The sequence below is a fragment of the Schistocerca nitens genome, chromosome 7, assembly GCF_023898315.1.
Source record: "Schistocerca nitens isolate TAMUIC-IGC-003100 chromosome 7, iqSchNite1.1, whole genome shotgun sequence".
NCBI lineage: Eukaryota > Metazoa > Arthropoda > Insecta > Orthoptera > Acrididae > Schistocerca > Schistocerca nitens.
The window spans coordinates 580,512,463-580,527,951 of NC_064620.1; positions in this window are offsets into that span (position 1 = coordinate 580,512,463).

Below are 15,489 nucleotides of genomic sequence, written 5' to 3' on the forward strand. Positions count from 1 at the left end.
CACTGACACCTTTAGGCAGACGCCGCTGTTCTCGGTTGCTAAGCGAAGGCCGTCGGCGATTGCGTTGTCCGCGCTAAGAGGTAATGCCTGAAATGTGGTATTTTCGGCACACTCTTGACACTGTGTATCTCGGAATATTGAATACCTTGACGATTTCCGAAATGGAATGCCCCATCTGTCTACCTCCAACTACTATTCTGCGCTCAGAATCTGTTAATTCCCGCCGTGCGGCCATAATCAAGTCGCAAAGCTTTTCGCATGAATCACCTGACCACAAATGACAGCTGCGCCAATGCACTGTCCTTTTATACACTATGTATACGATATCACCGGCATCTGTATATGTGCATATCGTTATCTCATGACCTGTGCCACCTCAGTGTATAACAAAGCTGACAACATCTACATCTACGTTTATACTCCGCAAGGCACCCAACGGTGTGTGGCGGAGGGCACTTTACGTGCCACTGTCGTTACCTCCCTTTCCTGTTCCAGTCGCGTATGGTTCGCGGGAAGAACGACTGCCGGAAAGCCTCCGTGCGCGCTCGAATCTCTCTAATTTTACATTCGTGATCTCCTCGGGAGGTATAAGTAGGGGGAAGCAATATATTCGATACCTCATCCAGAAACGCACCCTCTCGAAACCTGGGCAGCAAGCTACACCGCGATGCAGAGCGCCTTTCTTGCAGAGTCTGCCACTTGAGTTTGCTAAACATCTCCGTAACGCTATCACGCTTACCAAATAGCCCTGTGACGAAACGCGCCGCTCTTCTTAGGATCTTCTCTGTCTCCTCTTTCAACCCGACCTGGTACGGATCCCACACTGATGAGCAATACTCAAGTATAGGTCGAACGAGTGTTTTGTAAGCCACCTCCTTTGTTGATGGACTACATTTTCTAAGGACTCTCCCAATAAATCTCAACCTGGTACCCGACTTACCAACAATTAATTTTATATGATCATTCCATTTCAAATCGTTCCGTACGCTTATTGCCAGATATTATACAGAAGTAACTGCTACCAGTGTTTGTTCCGCTATCATATAATCATACAATAAAGGATCCTTCTTTCTATGTATTCGCAATACATTACATTTGTCTATGTTAAGGGTCACTTGCCACTCCCTGCCCCAAGTGCCTATCCGCTTCAGATCTTCCTGCATTTCGCTGCAATTTTCTAATGCTACAACTTCTCTGTATACTACAGCATCATCCGCGAAAAGCCGCATGGAACTTCCGACACTATCTACTAGGTCATTTGTATATATTGTGAAAAGCAATGGTCCCATAACACTCCCCTGTGGCACACCAGAGGTTACTTTAACGTCTGCAGACGTCTCTCCATTGAGAACAACATGCTGTGTTCTGTTTGCTAAAAACTCTTCAATCCACCCACACAGCTGTTCTGATATTCCGTAGGCTCTTACTTTGTTAATCAGGCGACAGTGCGGCTAACGCCTTCCGGAAGTCAAGGAAAATTGCATCTACCTGGGAGCCTGTATCTAATATTTTCTGGGTCTCATGAACAAATAAAGCGAGTTGGGTCTCACACGATCGCTGTTTCCGGAATCCATGTTGATTCTTACAGAGTGGATTCTGGGTTTCCAGAAATGACATGATACGCGAGCAAAAAACATGTTCTAAAATTCTACAACAGATCGATGTCAGAGATATAGGTCTATAGTTTTGCGCATCTGCTCGACGACCCTTCTTGAAAACTGGAACTACCTGTGCTCTTTTCCAGTCATTTGGAACCTTCCGTTCCTCTAGAGACTTGCGGTACACGGCTGTTAGAAGGGGGGCAAGTTCTTTCGCGTACTCTGTGTAGAATCGAATTGGTAACCCGTCAGGTCCAGTGGACTTTCCTCTGTTGAGTGATTTCAGTTGCTTTTCTATTCCTTGGAAACTTCGAGTCAGCCATTTTTTTCGTTCATGCGAGGATTTAGAGAAGGAACTGCAGTGTGGTCTTCCTCTGTGAAACAGCTTTGGAAAAAGGTGTTTAGTATTTCAGCTTTACGCGTGTCATCCTCTGTTTCAATGCCATTATCATCTCAGAGTGTCTGGATACGCTGTTTCGATCCACTTACTGATTTAACCTAAGACCAGAACTTCCTAGGATCTTCTGTCAGGTCTGTACATAGAATTTTACTTTCGAATTCACTGAACGCTTCACGCGTAGGCCTCCTAACTTTGACATCGTTTAGCTTGTGAACATTTACACTTCTCACATGCGTAAGACTGAAGGAAAAAAGTGTGTAGTTACATAAAAAATCGGGCACTGCTCATCAACACTCCGTCCGTGTTCATTAACCCTCCGTCTAGTTTAATTGTCTCCCGCCTCATACTACACTGAGCTAAACTTTCCATCTCTACGTTTCCAATACGTCGAGCACACTCGATATCATCTTCTTTACATTCCCACATTTTCCAGCTCCTATAATAACCATCATTTACTGCTTCTTCCAGTGACAAAGTAACTTTCCCCATATTCCCAACACATGTCCCAAAATTGTTCGTATCATCAAATGCATTTCTGACAAACCTGTTTCCTCCTTTTGACTTACTCTTTATTTCGTGATTTCTGTGTTCTTGAGTTACAAGCCAAGCTAGTTTCTCGGCGTCGTCCTATTGCCAGAGCATTCTGTGGAACAGCCTTACCTTCCATTTATCACGTGGCCTTCGTAGCGGTGCGCTCCATTTCAGCTTTTCCGCGTATCTGTCTAGCCTGTGAGAGTCAGTCGCTGACAAGTTCTGTGTAACTTGTCTCAGTGTAGCACTGGTACCTCGTCAAGTGGACACATAGTAATACTGACGGGGACGGCAAACGGACGATTAATTCAGTGGAATAGACGCTGTCTGGAAAAGGGACTATAAAACGAATATCACGAAAAGTAAATCAAGGGCGATGAGGCTGGCCGAATTAAATCAGATGATGGTGATCGAATTTCGTTATCAAATGTGTCACGTAAGGTAGTAGATGAGTTTTAGTACCTGGAGAGCGAAATAGCCGTCAGTGATCAGAGAAGATAGGATATAAAATGTAGACTGGTAATAACGAGAAATGCGCTTCTGAAAATACGAGCAAACTCCGATACTTGAAAGAATCGAACCCCATTGTATAAAACAGCTTTAAACGTCTGATTCCTTTACCAGTGAGTTAACGTTTTAAGTGCCTGACGTTAAGCATGTAAGCGACGAGAAGTTTATAAAATGTTTGGAACTATATTTAAAGGTTGCTGGAAACTCCGCCATTGCCGGTCCCAAGCCCGGATCCTCATCTTACAAGTGATGAGGGAGGAGGAGGGGGAGGAGTAACAACCCCGTAAAAAAACCTGGGTCCATCTGGCTCCGGATGGTAGCACCCTGTGAGGGCCCCTGCCTAGGGTTACGGGTGAAAACCGGTCAACGGTCTCATAGGCGGATGAGGAATTTTTAACTCCCAACGGCTGAGAGAGCGGAGGAACCAAAAATCTATAACTGCAAGCGTCTGTACCCAGATTGGGCGGCTTGTGGGCAGCGTCTGTTCCTCATGTTAGAGGCGGCTGTTTCAAGAATACCTTCTAACGCTAACAACGTTAGTCGTATTCCTGGTAGGTTACGCAAGTAATCTCCCCAACTTTGAAGAATTTCAACAGTTACAATCTTAACGCATGATGGAAATGTCTTTGAATAACGAAACTACCCCAGGTGGCCAATCCACCGTCGGCAACGACGCAAGCAGACCCATGGATTCTGGGGAGTTTGCAACACCATGCAAATCCAACAAGATTAAACCCAGAAAAATCTTCAACATAGCAACTCTCAACATAAACTCACTTCTCAAAGTGGGAAAACTTAAGCACCTTACAGACCAGTTACACACGGAAGACATACAAATTGTGGCGCTACAAGAAACTCGCTTCACTGATGAAGACACATTTGAATCAAACAAATTCAGAATATTTAAAGGAAAACCTGGAAAAATTGTAATGAAGAAATGCCCTCAGCTTGGCACAGCTATTGCTGTAAACACAAAAATTCTGAACTCTGTCGAACATTTTTGGTCAACATCATCGAGAACATCTTTCCTCACTTTTCGATGTGCAAATAAAAAATACACATTCATCAATGTTCACGCTCCCACAAATGACAAAAATAATGCTAAAAATAGGGAAGAAACAGATGAATTCTGGGGAAACCTTAAGGATCATATATCAGAAATCCCAGAAAACAATGCAAAAATACTTCTAGGAGATTTTAACGCTCAGATTGGAAAAGAAAAGAAATTCCGCGATATTGTCGGCAACTTTCCCGCACACAAACGAACCAACAAAAATGGAGAAAGGTTAATTATGCTCTGTAAGCAGTTTAAACTCAAGCTAATGTCAACACGTTTTAAACATCTTCCCAGAAAACAAAAAACCTGGGTATCTCCGATAAAGAGTATCGGAGAATTTCAAATAGATCACGTTGCCATCTCCTCCAAATGTGAAAAAGAAATATTGAACACACGTGTCCGAAAATCTCTAAACCTCGACTCCGATCACTATCTCACGAAAATAAAAACTAAACTGATCCCAAAAAACAAACAGAAAAGCAGAAACGGTGAATATAAAAACAGAAATAAAATAAATTTTGATCTTACAACCCTGAGAAATTACAACCTTAAGTCCAACTCTAACCTCAAGGATTTTCAGAAAAAACTAAAGACATTCTCCCCTTCACAAAACCTCCAAGAATTTCAGAACAACTTGATTGAGGCAACAGAAACAACCTTTCCAAAAAAGAGCAAACCGAGACACCCGTGGTGGGACAGCAACTGTAATGAAGTTCTGCATGAAAGACTTAAAGCCTGGAAAAAGTGGAACTCACATAAAACTGAAAACAACTTTGATGAATTTAAGCAAGCCAGAAAGAATGCCTCGAAAACTATTCTCAACAGTCTGGCGGTAGCGAGCGTCTGAAGTGGTAAGATCTCCGGCTAAGCGCGTGTCTGTTAAGTCCATAGGACAATGGATTTGTTAAGTTCAGGTTAACTGAGAATTTAATCATTTTATTTCGGGTTAGCTTTAAAATAGCTAAGGTTATCTTTAATTGCAGCGGAGTGTAATTCTCGTGTCCAGTTCAGATTAATTTGCGGTAGTTGCTTTGTTACTACTTTGTGAGTAAAGTGGAACCACGTGTTGGTCAGTAACTCTAAGTAAGATCAATCTTAAATGCAAATGCTTGTGTGATTATAACGTATCGTCTTGAAAAGATTTTGAATATACCAACTTTTCTTTATGTTCAACCCACGTGGCGTGTACTTTGTGAGACCAGTACCACGTGCTTATATAACTGTTTGACCCATCAGGTTAATAGTAGGACGTTAGTAACCAGTTCGAGGTTTTTGTTTTGTAATTTGCTTTTTGATCTAATTTATTTTTATTATCTAAATTATTGTGGAGTTATACGCTTTCTGTAAACCAAGTTGACCACGTGAAGGGTAATTACAAGACGGACAGGATTGTGCTACGAAAATAATTTCTTTAACTGAAAATTTGAATCTATTGGTTGTGGTGAACTTTCTGTTGCATGTGTTTCAATGTTCTTTGTGTGTTGTTTTATGAATGCAGTGTTGTACCCAGTCTCCCAATCTTGGCTCCATATTTTATGTGTTCCGTAATATTCCAAGCTCACAGTCTCACAATCGTAAATAAGGCACCAGCTCAGTTATAACTCACGTATAATATGCTGAAATTTCAATGAACAATCTTTAAAATAAATTTGCAAATATAAACTGATTTCTCTCTTTTTATTTAAATTCTCCTTTTATATAGATATATTACCGGTTGTTGTATGACTGTAAAAGATTATAATCAATGTTAGTCTGATTGGTAATGTGGTAAACCTAGACTAGTTACCCAGTCGTGAAACAGTGGCCCAGTAAACGCACGGTTAACCTCCCAAGACAGCTCACAGTTTTAAACCGCTTTCATGGTCTAATTAGCACCCGATTTCAGCATACCAAATTCAAGTCACAATCTTACGCTATTCAGCAAAGCAAATTAGAGTTACAATCTTTCAACACCAAGAGACAATATGAAAAACAACAACTGGACTCAATCGAAGAGAATTTCAAGAAATGCAACACGGCAGCTTGGTACAAAACATTCAACCAGAAACTCCGAGGATACCAGTCCTCTTGCCTAAACCTTATGAGAAATAATAAGACTCTCGCCACCAACAATACTGAACACTGTGAAATCCTGGCTGAATATTTTGAGACACTCCTAAACTGCCAAACACCCATCCAGACTCTCAGTTTTACGCAACCAGAAACATTACCAACACATTCAACACCTCCGACACGAGAGGAAATCACAAACATAATCAAAAATCTCAAAAACAGGAAAGCATGTGGAGAAGACACAATTACAGCAGAAATGCTCAAGCTTGGGGGAGAAACATCAGTAGAAGCACTACACAAAGAACTTGAACAAGTATGGGAAACCAAGAAAATCCCAAGTCACTGGAAAACTGCCCTAATTCACCCTTTGTTTAAAAAAGGTGACAAAAGGGATGTTGACAAACTGCCTATTGGCTTCTGTCTCGGGTTCTTCGGCCGACGTTCATCTAATGATTTTTCTGACGTTTCGCCAGCACGAGTGGCTGGCATTGTCAAAGCTTCACCCTCCATTGCCGGTGGTGAACTGGAGGCGAGCTCGCGGCCGCAGACTATATGTACCTGGCGCGCCAACGTCCGAGGGCTTCTCCGCGGTCATTTCCGGTGCGGTTCTCCTCTTGCTACCTGCGACGGTCGTTCGCTGCAGTACGGGAAGCCAGGATCCGTTTACCTTAAGGCTTTCCTCTTTCTTGTTGAAACTGTTCGCGTGTTTTTGGATTTCTACAGCTTCTCTGAACAAGCGCGTGTGATAGTGCTTCTCTACAGCCAGAACTTCCGTGTCGGCGAATTTTATTACGTGGTCGGTCTCATTCAGTGCGTGCTCTGCCACGGCCGATTTCTCCACCTGCCCCAACCTGCAATGTCGCTTATGCTCTTTGATCCTGGTGTTAATGGATCGTCCAGTCATTCCGACATAAACTTTTCCGCATGTGCAAGGTATACGGTATATTCCCGACATTGCAAGTGGGTCTCTTTTCTCCTTCGCCGATCTAAGACACTCTTTGATCTTCCTTGTCGGTTTGAAAATCGTCTTTACGCCGTGTTTGCGCAATATACGGCCGATTCTGTCCGTCACTCTGGGAATGTATGGCAGAAAGGCCGTACCCGACATTTCTTTTTCTGGTTCCTTACTTCGCCGAGTGTTTGGCTCTGTTACACTTCTAATGTAATTTGTGGAGTACCCATTGCTCCTCAGAACAGTTTCCAGGTGTTGCATTTCTCGTTTGAGGTGTTGAGGCTCACATATTCGTCCTGCTCTCGTTACGAGCGTACTAATCATGCCTCTTTTCTGGCTCGGGTGGTGGTTTGACAGTTTGTGCAGGTATCGATCCGTGTGTGTCGGTTTTCGATACACGCTGTGTCCCAGGTTTTCGCCGTCCCTTGTGACCAGCACATCTAGAAATGGCAGTTTCCTGTCCTTTTCTACCTCCATGGTAAATGTTATGTTGGCATGGAGGCTGTTCAAGTGTCTCAGGAATTCACCGAGCTGTTCTTCACCATGGCTCCACACCACGAAAGTATCATCGACGTACCTGTACCACACCTTAGGTTTGCAAGTCGCCGAGTCGCCACACCTAAGGTGTGGTACAGGTACGTCGATGATACTTTCGTGGTGTGGAGCCATGGTGAAGAACAGCTCGGTGAATTCCTGAGACACTTGAACAGCCTCCATGCCAACATAACATTTACCATGGAGGTAGAAAAGGACAGGAAACTGCCATTTCTAGATGTGCTGGTCACAAGGGACGGCGAAAACCTGGGACACAGCGTGTATCGAAAACCGACACACACGGATCGATACCTGCACAAACTGTCAAACCACCACCCGAGCCAGAAAAGAGGCATGATTAGTACGCTCGTAACGAGAGCAGGACGAATATGTGAGCCTCAACACCTCAAACGAGAAATGCAACACCTGGAAACTGTTCTGAGGAGCAATGGGTACTCCACAAATTACATTAGAAGTGTAACAGAGCCAAACACTCGGCGAAGTAAGGAACCAGAAAAAGAAATGTCGGGTACGGCCTTTCTGCCATACATTCCCAGAGTGACGGACAGAATCGGCCGTATATTGCGCAAACACGGCGTAAAGACGATTTTCAAACCGACAAGGAAGATCAAAGAGTGTCTTAGATCGGCGAAGGAGAAAAGAGACCCACTTGCAATGTCGGGAATATACCGTATACCTTGCACATGCGGAAAAGTTTATGTCGGAATGACTGGACGATCCATTAACACCAGGATCAAAGAGCATAAGCGACATTGCAGGTTGGGGCAGGTGGAGAAATCGGCCGTGGCAGAGCACGCACTGAATGAGACCGACCACGTAATAAAATTCGCCGACACGGAAGTTCTGGCTGTAGAGAAGCACTATCACACGCGCTTGTTCAGAGAAGCTGTAGAAATCCAAAAACACGCGAACAGTTTCAACAAGAAAGAGGAAAGCCTTAAGGTAAACGGATCCTGGCTTCCCGTACTGCAGCGAACGACCGTCGCAGGTAGCAAGAGGAGAACCGCACCGGAAATGACCGCGGAGAAGCCCTCGGACGTTGGCGCGCCAGGTACATATAGTCTGCGGCCGCGAGCTCGCCTCCAGTTCACCACCGGCAATGGAGGGTGAAGCTTTGACAATGCCAGCCACTCGTGCTGGCGAAACGTCAGAAAAATCATTAGATGAACGTCGGCCGAAGAACCCGAGACAGAAGCCAATAGGCAGTTTGTCAACAAGTGGCCACGAAAGCCTTAACAATTTTGTAAAAGGGATGTTAACAACTATCGTGGAATATCGCTTCTCCCAGTCCCATACAAAATTCTATCAAAAGCCCTGCTCAATCGTGTGTCACCAATTATAGAGGGAAAACTTGGAGAGTATCAAGCTGGCTTCAGACCAGGAAGATCCTGCGCCGAACAAATTTTTAACCTAAAAACAACAATGAACTATTTATCTACAAGGAGCAAGAAATATTTCATAACATTCATTGATTTCAAAAAAGCTTATGACTCAATCGATAGGGACACACTCATCAAAACACTTCGAGAATATGAAATAGATGAAACAACAATCACCATAATCAAAGAAACATTAACAAATACAACATCAAAAGTAAAATTCCAAGGAGAAATTTCTCGGCATTTCGAGGTCAAAACCGGCGTCAGACAAGGAGATGCGCTGTCCCCGGTACTCTTCAACTGTGTTCTGGATAAAGTCATAGCAGAATGGAGAAAACTCACGCAAAAACATGGTGTTGAGAAAGTCCAAATTGGAGGGAAGTGCTACAAAGCCATTGAAACCAACTGTTTTGCCTTCGCTGACGATCTCGCCTGTTTAGCTTACACACAAAAAGACACAATAAAACAAATAGAATTACTTAAAGAAACTGCTGAAAAAGCAGGCTTGCTAATTTCATTTGTAAAGACAGAAATCATTACAAATATCAAAAATCCACCAAAGAAAATAACTACGAAGTACGGGAAAATACAGGTATCTAAACATTTTAAATATCTTGGTGAACTAATTCAGCCTGTGGCAAAAGGTCATCCAGCCTGCAGGGCTAGAATACAAAAACTAGAGACAGCAACTCACTACTGCAGACAAATGTATTCAAAATAATGTATATCCAAAAACATTAAACTCAGACACTTCCAGACTGTCATTAGACCGCAGATACTATATGCATCAGAAACACTGGCAAATTTTACATACGCAGAACAGATAGAAAATCGTGAAAGAAGAATTGTGAGGACAATTCTTGAACACAGGAAAATAACAGATGATCAAGGCAAGCCTGTATACAGACTAAAAAGCAACAAAGAAGTGTATACGAAGTGCAGCAAAATTACAGACGAAATTAGGAAAAGAAGATGCTCCTTTTATGCTCACATCATGAGGATGAACCCGAATAGGCTTACAAAACAAATATTTTTGTACATCGCAAATATAAAAAATAAAAATTTATGGTTTATCAACACAGGAAGAGATCTAAAAGAAATGGACATAGATCAGGAAACAATATTTAACAGAAACCTTTTTAGAAAAAAACTGAATTCATTCACGGGTTTCGGTGTGAAAATTAAGAAGACTTGTGGAACTAAATGGTCTGAAGAGAGAAAAGCCGCCTTCAGCGCAAGAATGAAAGAAGTGTGGACTGAGAGAAAGAAGACTTCCCAGAAGCGCAAGAAATAACCGTTTTCACGGTCTTTAACGGCCAAATTTGTATAATAATAATAAAGGTTGCTGGAAGTTGGTAAGCACACTCATTATGAAAACACTGGATGAATGCTGTCTGGGTAGATTTGCGCTCCATTTAAACGAAGGCTCGTTTTTCAAGCGCGTCAGCTTTTATAACGTCATACGTCCTGGTATGTGTGCCGTACTGAGATGTATTGCGGATACAGTCTGCAAAACGTGCTGCGAAAGGAGTTCGTAGTTAAAAAGTAATAAATTACTTGCTGCCTGATGCTGAGGCTGTACTTCACGAACAGTGAAAACGTAGTAAGCGATAAACTTTCTTCCTTTCATTACTTTGTGAAGAGTGTAAGTGAGAAACTGTTTCGAAAAGGTTTGAGATAAAACGTAAAGATTAGGGGTAATACCTAAGTGATGTCATTCTCAAATGCTGGATGTATAAATGTCTGGGTAGTTGCCGAGTCGGGAGCAATGATTCCCCAATACGTACACTCAGTGTTTCAGTGTAATACTTGTCTTACTGCGTTATATCTTTGCCAAGAGATTATACACCTTAGCCAGTAGATTATGGCGGCATTATAAATTTTTAAATTCTATGAACTGTTGACAATGACGTTTTTGTCGCCGATGGAAGCCGTTAGGTTGCCAGCCTGCAACTGGCTGACTGTGCGCCGTGTTACCCGATTGGTAATATACACTATGTGGTCAAAAGTATCCGGACACCCCCAAAAACATACGTTTTACATATTAGGTCCATTATGCCGCCACCTACTGCCAGGTACTCCATATCAGCGACCTCAGTAGTCATTAGCCATCTTCAGAGCACAGAATGGGGCGCTCCGCGGAACTCACGGACTTCGAACGTGGTCAGGTGATTGGGTGTCTGTATGCAAGATTTCTACACTCCTAAACAGCCATAGGTCCACTGTTTCCGATGTGATAACGAAGTAGAAACGTGAAGGGACAAGTACAGCACGAAAACGTACAGGCCGACTTCGTCTGTTAATTGACAGAGACTGCCGACAGTTGAAGTGCAATAGGCAGATATCTAACCAGACCATCACACAGGAATTCCAAACTACATCAGGATCCACTGCAAGTGCTATGACAGTTAGGCGGGAGGTGAGAAAACTTGGATTTCATGGTCGAGCGGCTGCTCATAAGCCACACATCACGCCGGTAAATGCCAAACGACGCCTCGTTTGGTGTAAAAGCGTAAACATTGGACGACTGAACAGTGGAAAAGCGTTGTGTGGAGTGACGAATCACGGTACACAATGTGGCGATCCTATGGCAGGGTGCAGGTATGGCGAATGCCCAGTCAACGTCATCTGCCAGCGTGTGTAGTGCCAACAGTAAAATTTGGAGGCTGTTGTGTTACGGTGTGGTCGTGTTTTTCATGGAGGAGACTTACACCCCTTGTTGTTTTGCGTGGCACTATCACAGAATAGGCCTACATTCTTGTTTTAAGCACCTTCTTGCTTCACACTGTTGACGAGCAATTCGGGGATGGCGGTTGCATCTTTCAACACGATTGAGCATCTGTTCATAATGCACGGCCTGTGGCGGAGTGGTTACAAGACAATAACATCCCTGTAATGGACTGGCCTGCACAGAGTCCTGACCTGAATCCTACAGAAAACCTTTGGGATGTTTTGGAACTCCGGCTTCGTGCCAGATCACCCACCGACATCGATACCTCTCCTCAGTGCAGCACTCCGTGAAGAATGGGCTGCCATTCACCAAGAAACCTTTCAGCACCTGACTGAAAGTATGTCTGCGAGGGTGGAAGCTGTCATCAAGGCTAAGGGTGGGTCAACACCACATTTAATTCCAGCATTGCCGATCGAGGGCACCATGAACTTATAAGTCATTTTCAGCTAGGTGTCCAGATACTTTTGATCACATAGTGTACATGACATCACAAGCGCGAAACCTACGTGCGCCGTATTAGTTGCCCCAAACATCAGTCGGTTTTTTACAATAAATGCCGACTTGTGGCATTTACGGATGTTTTAATCTTCGTGATTATAGTCTAAGGCGTAAAGAAATCACGTTTCATTCGTAAGTGGACCTGGTGAAGCGATATTTTGTTTTATATACATGAATTTTGGTTGCGCTATTTACTTTTAGTGTAGTGGCTGTATTTCTTCCATTTGACTTTCGATTTCCCATCATTCCAATTCGGAAAAGCTCTCTGGGTTGATGTGAGAAAAGTGGAAAACGAACAAACACAGCGAAATGTGTTCCCAACCGTTTTGGGAAGAGGACGTAGATCGAACATCAATTTCGTCTGTCCGTATTAAAGAAAATGCTGGATTATGAAAACAGCTTCTTCACGTCAGACACTTTTCTGCATGATAATAACATAAAGAAAGTGACAGTAACGTGACGAAATTCGTCATATTACAGGATCAAAGACGGATTTAGCTCCAGAAAAATGTATTCGAATACCTCTATGACGCTATGTGATTCACAGAAGCACTCTTATATTTTATGCTTAACACAACTGTTGTGTGCACACGACAACAATTAGGAACAAGAAGAAATCGAAAACAGTAGTCTGCTAACGTTTTGAACGTCTGCTTTACCTCCATGGTAATACAGATACATGTTTTAACGCCTTTGGTTGTTTCCATCCTGTGAAGCACTTGGGAGTTGTTGCTCGTGGCGAAGTTCGTCTTGTGCTGTGCTTTTCACGTAACTGGAAAACATAAGAGATGGATGCTAAAAACTCTACACGACCCCCACAGTAGTACAAAGAATCATTAGAAGAGTGTACCACCTGATGATGTATCACCAGGCAATACGAAACATAGACATCCAAAAGTAAAGAATGGACGTATGTAGCAGCTATTTTAACACGACGTTCCAGGAGATTGTTGAAGGTGAAATCTGAACCGTGGCGCCATATTTTGCTTCGCTTGGGTCTTGTCTGGCACCCCTGACTCGAGTTTTCTACACTCCTGGAAATGGAAAAAAGAACACATTGACACCGGTGTGTCAGACCCACCATACTTGCTCCGGACACTGCGAGAGGGCTGTACAAGCAATGATCACACGCACGGCACAGCGGACACACCAGGAACCGCGGTGTTGGCCGTCGAATGGCGCTAGCTGCGCAGCATTTGTGCACCGCCGCCGTCAGTGTCAGCCAGTTTGCCGTGGCATACGGAGCTCCATCGCAGTCTTTAACACTGGTAGCATGCCGCGACAGCGTGGACGTGAACCGTATGTGCAGTTGACGGACTTTGAGCGAGGGCGTATAGTGGCCATGCGGGAGGCCGGGTGGACGTACCGCCGAATTGCTCAACACGTGGGGCGTGAGGTCTCCACAGTACATCGATGTTGTCGCCAGTGGTCGGCGGAAGGTTCACGTGCCCGTCGACCTGGGACCGGACCGCAGCGACGCACGGATGCACGCCAAGACCGTAGGATCCTACGCAGTGCCGTAGGGGACCGCACCGCCACTTCCCAGCAAATTAGGGACACTGTTGCTCCTGGGGTATCGGCGAGGACCATTCGCAACCGTCTCCATGAAGCTGGGCTACGGTCCCGCACATCGTTAGGCCGTCTTCCGCTCACGCCCCAACATCGTGCAGCCCGCCTCCAGTGGTGTCGCGACAGGCGTGAATGGAGGGACGAATGGAGACGTGTCGTCTTCAGCGATGAGAGTCGCTTCTGCCTTGGTGCCAATGATGGTCGTATGCGTGTTTGGCGCCGTGCAGGTGAGCGCCACAATCAGGACTGCATACGACCGAGGCACACAGGGCCAACACCCGGCATCATGGTGTGGGGAGCGATCTCCTACACTGGCCGTACACCACTGGTGATCGTCGAGGGGACACTGAATAGTGCACGGTACATCCAAACCGTCATCGAACCCATCGTTCTACTATTCCTAGACCGGCAAGGGAACTTGCTGTTCCAACAGGACAATGCACGTCCGCATGTATCCCGTGCCACCCAACGTGCTCTAGAAGGTGTAAGTCAACTACCCTGGCCAGCAAGATCTCCGGATCTGTCCCCCATTGAGCATGTTTGGGACTGGATGAAGCGTCGTGTCACGTGGTCTGCACGTCCAGCACGAACGCTGGTCCAACTGAGGCGCCAGGTGGAAATGGCATGGCAAGCCGTTCGACAGGACTACATCCAGCATCTCTACGATCGTCTCCATGGGAGAATAGCAGCCTGCATTGCTGCGAAAGGTGGATATACACTGTACTAGTGCCGACATTGTGCATGCTCTGTTGCCTGTGTCTATGTGCCTGTGGTTCTGTCAGTGTGATCATGTGATGTATCTGACCCCAGGAATGTGTCAATAAAGTTTCCCCTTCCTGGGACAATGAATTCACGGTGTTCTTATTTCAATTTCCAGGAGTGTATTTGTTCAGTAAGCATCTTTGGTCGAAGTCGGCCTAGGAGGCTGTGTGGTGTGCCTCTGGGTGGGAAAACAGTTGGTCTGAGACAACGGAGTTGCGCGATTAGAGCCGAGCTGTTTGTGACATCGGGTTCCTATGTGAGAGCTGAGTTGGGCTGTTTGAGCCAAGTTGGTCTGCGAAAGCCGCATCCGTCCGACACAGGAAATTGGCTGTTGGACGAGTGATGTGGGGGGCGTATCGGTCGGTTGGTGGGATCTGCCTTCGTCGCGCCCGCCAGCTAGTGAGGCCCACCGGTTGTATAAAGGGGCAACTTCGTGGCCGTCCAGTCGTTGGTTAGTGACACTCAACGAATTAAAATTTCATACAGTGGCTGAGATACTACTTACGGCGCTCCTAGCGACGACCAACGCTAACTCGGCCGCCATGTTCTCCTTCGTCAAAACATTACGAAAGCGTTACTGTTGTTTGTGTGGGAAGTGTGTCAGCTGTTGTGATATTACTGCAATATTTAACTTTTCTAGTTGACTTTTTCGTTACAAAATATAAAGTCAACATGCCTGCAGTGTGTTCAGCGTTCAACTGCACAAATCGCAGCGATAAAACAACAAATATTTCATATTATAAGTAAGTATATAAGTACCAAAATACGACACAGGTTTTTTAATGTTTATTTAAGAGTCATTTGCATTGGAACTGTAATTATGCTTAAGACAAATGCAGGAAAGTAATTTATTTATCGTTGATTACAGATTTCCTTTAAAAGATAAGGAAATTAC